Genomic DNA, 5,854 nt, shown 5'->3' on the forward strand with positions numbered 1-5,854 from the left:
AACCCGCACCATCATTCTTTCAATGTTTCTAATAATAACTGACAAGCGCGGAAAATCCAAGTACAGTGACCTCGCTGTATTACGTCTATTATTTTGATGGTGAACTTACCTAAGTTCACTAGATTAGACTTAGACGATTTCAATAGGACAAGGAAAATCGAAATTTCTAACGCCATCCTCCAGAGATTTCCGGATTCATCCTATAGATTCTATAAAATTTCTAATAAGCTAAAAATACTTGGCCTAATGCAATTAAAGATGATTAGTTTTCTACAATCTTTGTTAAAACAATATCATGTATAATATTCATATTGCAAATCAAACAATTATCCAGGTTATAAACGTGACGTGTGTTAAATCTAAAATAAAAATGATTACACAGAGTAGAAAATCTTAATAAAACAAAAGTGAACGTGACAATCTAATATCTGGCACCGCGTCGCCTCCGTTGCATCGTTATCGGAAGAGCTCGCTACTCAACAAGTTACCAAAGTTCAAAATTAGAGCGTGTCCTAAAATAGAATTGACTTAATTGAATCCAACTAACTTGTGAAACGGGGGAAAATGAAAACACAAATTGCGCAATCAACAGCAAAAATACTGGACTTGTTTGAGAAGTTAATATTTCAACAAATATTCTATAATTATGTGCCTCAAAATTAAATTAAGAGAGTGTATCTAACACTTGATCAGACTTAATTATGTCATATTATAGGCAAGTATCTATTTTTTGGTTTCGTTTATTTAACACAAAAGCATGTTTTAATCGCCAGAAGGAAAGATTGTACACAATATAAACGCGAGTTGTAAATCGTTCTCTTAATTCAAAATTATTATTTCTAGAACCAAATTACTTCATAAATTAAATAGCGATAGACTTTTAGTCTTTGAAAAATATACTTGCGTGACTCGACAGGCGCCGCGAGGTCGCCTCGGCTTACTTTTGTGTAGGTAGTACTGAAAACACGTCCAATTTAACGTGAGCTCTATTGTATGAAATGTTTACCGCTTTTCAACCATCTCCGAGGTAAAACTGAGGCGGCAGAGAGGACCATCTTAAGCTGGCATGAAAGTAACGTAGCTAATATGAGTGGAGCACGCGTATGGAAATTACAGTGGAATCAATCACGAACCGCCCAAACCTGCTCTAGAGATAGCGTAAACGATGGTTTTCTTATTTTATTGCTATTCCATAAAGATTACCATTTATATCTCTTGCTTTTTATATCTATATTCTATGATTATATGAAACACATTAACTGTTCAATACGGCATAAAGAACATTACATGTTTGCTAAGTGCTGCAGGATACCAACAAAGACATTCGTTGTTAAAGATATATACTTTCCTGTAGATACACCGTCATTCTTCAGTTGGCATAAGCCTCTTTTGGTCCGGTCTTTTTAATTCCCAATCTTTGAGGTGTGATAGAGGATTTAGAATTACCTACATGGCTGACTCGCAGTGTAGTGCTGACCCAAGGCGGTGGTCTAAATGGGTTCAATGAGACTATTTCATGAGTGAAGGTTTCCCTCTGTTTCCATAACAGGAGCAGAGTCGCGGAGATAAAGGAGTGTCGGTATTACGAAGCGGGCGCTCATTGCCATTCGCGGCTAAGCGGGGGGATAATCATTCTACACGGTCGAATTATTGTTGTCGGCAAACTACCTGATGCTATCGTCTTAGTAGACGTAGGTTATAATCATTACGGACCGCGGAGAGCGCCGACACGTCCCCTTATTCTCCAAGCGAAAGACGCATTGAGCCGAATTGATGGTAAATGGCGACTGCCAAGGAGACGGGATTAGACAGCAAGCACCGGGGGCTCGGCAGTAGCCCGATATAGAAGACACTCGAGAGCGCCCCCTATTCCTAACAGGAATGAACTCGTGCCTCCCGCTCGGTAGGGAGAGTCGAAAGTCCTCAGCCCGAGCCCATTAAAAAGGGGATAGCCCACCGTCGTCGCACGCCCAACCCGAAGGCAATGGTTAGACTTGAGGGACGTGTGCCCCCCATCTGGGCTATTCGAGCATCTCGAGCCTGGCACAGGTCATGCTTCGCCGTGAAGCAAAGCGCTCGCGCATACCGGACGAATCCGACAGACCCGCTCACAAGCCTGACTAACGCCGTAGGTAAAGACAAACAGCACTAGTGGAAAGTGCGCTTCGTTCCTCGAATTGTATGGAGGTGCCAGTGAGAGGTAGTCCTGCAAACAACCACCACTAAAACTGCTAGCAGCGGTGCCACGTGCAGGCCCCGGTTAGGAGGTAAGAGACGAACGTCCGCCCCCCGAGAGAGACGGACGCCCGAATCTCCGTTGCTGGCCCCAATACGGGTCGTTAAACTGGCGATCTGAGGTCGGCCGACGAGCCCCGATCGACTACCGTCCCATGTATCGTGAGCTACGAGCAAAAATCTCGTGTGCCTAAAGAGCAGATCCTCTAAAGCTGCCCATGGTCCCCTTGGCATCGAGGTAACAGAGTCGAGAGAGTCCGCTACCCGCCTGTGATGAAGAAGCCTATATGTAAGTTACATTAAGAGATGTTTCCCCGAATAGAAGCTGGGTAGGCGGCTGATGCTAGCAGGGTTGTAAATGTGTGAAAGCTTACTCGAGTTCTTACCATATGACAATGATGGAGAAGCATCGTGGGTCGGTGCAAATCCGACATAACCCGTCTCTGCTTGCAAGGGCATATACACTAAGGCATTTTCCATACATAAAACTAAAAAAATATAAAGCGAAAAAGGGCTCCGTAGCCAGAGTGTAGTAACCCACAGATATCTTAAAAAAATGAATCTCATTCTTGCCTGGCAAGATCACTTCATAGATCCAAAGAGAGAAGGCCTAATGGATATAGTCGAAATAAGTACTTGAGACACTCTCATTTCGCAGCGAAGATGAAATTGCGAAATAATCATGATACGCCATACTCCCTGAATAAAGGAAATCGTACCGCAGATGCGGCGGCGATGGAACTATATGCACAGTAAGAATATTGTCTACGGTTTATTGATAGTTGGCTAAAATGTCACGAAGAATGAACTCTGAAAAAGAATCATAACTCTTGTATTCAAATTGAGTAATTCTTGTCTCCACAAAAGCAAAAACATTAAAGCGTTTCTTTTTAGAATAACATTTATTTTGAAAAAAGCTTCGAAACATAAAGCAATAAAAAAATATTTTGTCACGGCTTGATGCCTACTGTATACGTAGAGCAAAGTTTTTTTTGAACTCTTATAAGACAGCAGCGGTTCATATATTTAAATGTGCACTTCAATAACCAAAGACAATTATAAACCGACAAGTAAATACTATACTTGATATTTTTTTCCGTTCTTATTTCCAAATAAAAACTTTTCTATCGGTTACATGCACAAAAAGATACTGCACAGTGAGCTCTCTGCTAGCCACCCGTATTGTTTTCTTTAGGCAAGTAATAGTATTGTAATCTTCCGACCGTAGCTGCACGCCGTATGCGAATCTTGTATTGAAGAATCCATTTCGGAATATCGGTTCTGAGATAAGTCAGTTTTCTGCCAAATTTTTTTTTCATTTGCGACCCGTGCAATGTTGAATAACTCACAAACACAGAACAGCTCGGAATCGAACCCACGTCTTTCAAATTTAGACACAAACACCAACCACGTTGATTCGCAACAAAAATGCCATTATCATAATCGGAGATAATTAACATGTTAAAATATTTGAATATGATTAATTGCTTTATCAAACAAAATTTTTAAATGAAAACAATATACAGAATGCATTTTTGACTGACTAAAAAGGATTTTTTAATTTATAATGTTAAATGAACTCGAGCTGTTTATACGAAAATGAGACGCATGAAAAGCGTAATGAAATATAGCACGTTTCGTCACAGCTCCGGCGGATAATTAGGGTATTCGACGGACATACCGTCGCCATTGCCAAATAAAAATATGACACCCGTACTTTGAGCAATCAACTTGACACATAAGCCGGCACGTGCCTTATGAGCAAGGAGCTAACGACGTCACCAATTAAAAAGAACAGTCATTCTTGTGCGTATATTTGTTTATTACGTGACTGCAGATAAACATTTACGTTTTAACTGTAAAAACCATGTGTACATACAACAATAGATACGTATAGGCGCTATAACATCAGTGTGGTCTTGAAAACGTTTAAATACACTTTTTCAACTAATTTAAAATTTTTTTTAGCCAAAAACAATTGTCTTTTTTTCATGTTACAACTAGTAACTTTCATTGATTTCATTTTATTGTCTACAGAACGCATATCCAAAACTTAAGAAAATATTACTTAATAATAAAAAAATTAACTTAAAAATTGGATTTTAATGTTTTTTTTTTTTTTGAAAAAACCGGAAAAATTTTCTTAATCAAAGTTAAAGTTAACGAAAAATCAAAATTAGTAGTCTTTTGATAAACATATAAACTGCATCAGTTCACCGTTTTAATTTTCGCTTAAATCGATATAGACTTATCTTCCAAATTGCAAATATCGATAATTGAGTTTTCCCCTGGAGAAAGAATTTACGAATTAATGCAATCTCCGTATCAAATCTAGTAATCAAGCGCCTGTACTGTCACGAACGTTAATTATTTAATGAAGCTATGTTAACTTTTCTTAGTTTAACATAATTACTTTTTACAGACATTTTCATTTCTTGTTACAAATATTTATATCTCAGACAAATACAAACATTAGTTGTCTTCAATTGTTAGCAGCTCTGATATTACCATCTTTATTTCGGTGATTACAAGCAATACGAGAGCAATACAGTTTCGAAGAGTCTTCTTATATTCGATTAACTTCTTCGGAGATCAGTACGCTCCAGTGGTTCAAGCGACAAGTCTCTATTGCTTTCTGCTTTTGGTGCGTCGATACATGTATCCGCCATCAAGTATTACAAATATTTGTCCGCCCTCAACAATTACCCCACAGCAAACAATTACGCGATTTTACGTTGCGACATCGTTGCTATAAGCAACATTTCAGCCGTAAGACTTCCACAGCTGGACATAGGCTTCTTCCCATAAACTTTCAATAGGACCGGATAGAAGCGGCCTGTATCCAGCGTTTTCGTAAAAAGATCTCTGTCTTATAAATTATCATTCTGCGCTGCGCTTATCGGTCTGTTGTTTTCACTCCATAACCTCAAAACTGCAGCAGCCAGTTTCGCGCGATTTATGACCTGCAAACGGCCCTTTACCGTTGCCAATCTGGTGGACTATGTCGATTACATTCTGTCGTAAACAAATCTCCTCATTATTGATTCGATCTCTTTGAGAAGTTCCTCTTTGAGGCTCGTTGAACAACTGTGACGTCGACAGACATATACAAAGTTAATTCTCCAACAATCAACATACATTTAATTAACTGACAGTTGATAATTACCTCATGTCAATTTATACAAATAACATTTCTCATAGATAAAATAATATATTTCAGGCATAAATAAAACACCCGTACGCCAGTGCTGTAATAACCATTGTTGGGGTGACAGGAAACTGCCAACAGATATTGTCGTCAATTTGTTCAGGCTCTACTTGTGAGTCGCTGTTTAGGATTCGGGCAACGCGCGTTCCAAGCCTCCCTAGTTTATGAACACACCGCCAATATGTACAACTAAGTTAAGACGCCGTGCGATTAACGGACACTGCGGTCGTGCCGACATTCTTTTTTTAGATGAAACACAAGATTGTAGAGGTTGGATTCGACTATGATTCAACCACAGATTATAAAATCGTTTTTTATCACTTGTTATCACAAAGAAAATATATTAGCAGAGTAATAAAAATATTTGTTTAAAATGAGTTCGTATTCCAAGATGTATTTTTGTTTACCCTA

This window comes from Battus philenor, unplaced genomic scaffold (assembly GCF_028537555.1).
Source record: "Battus philenor isolate CCGP_79_NKW_IND1 unplaced genomic scaffold, ilBatPhil1.0.hap1 SCAF_2, whole genome shotgun sequence".
Taxonomy (NCBI): Eukaryota; Metazoa; Arthropoda; class Insecta; order Lepidoptera; family Papilionidae; genus Battus; species Battus philenor.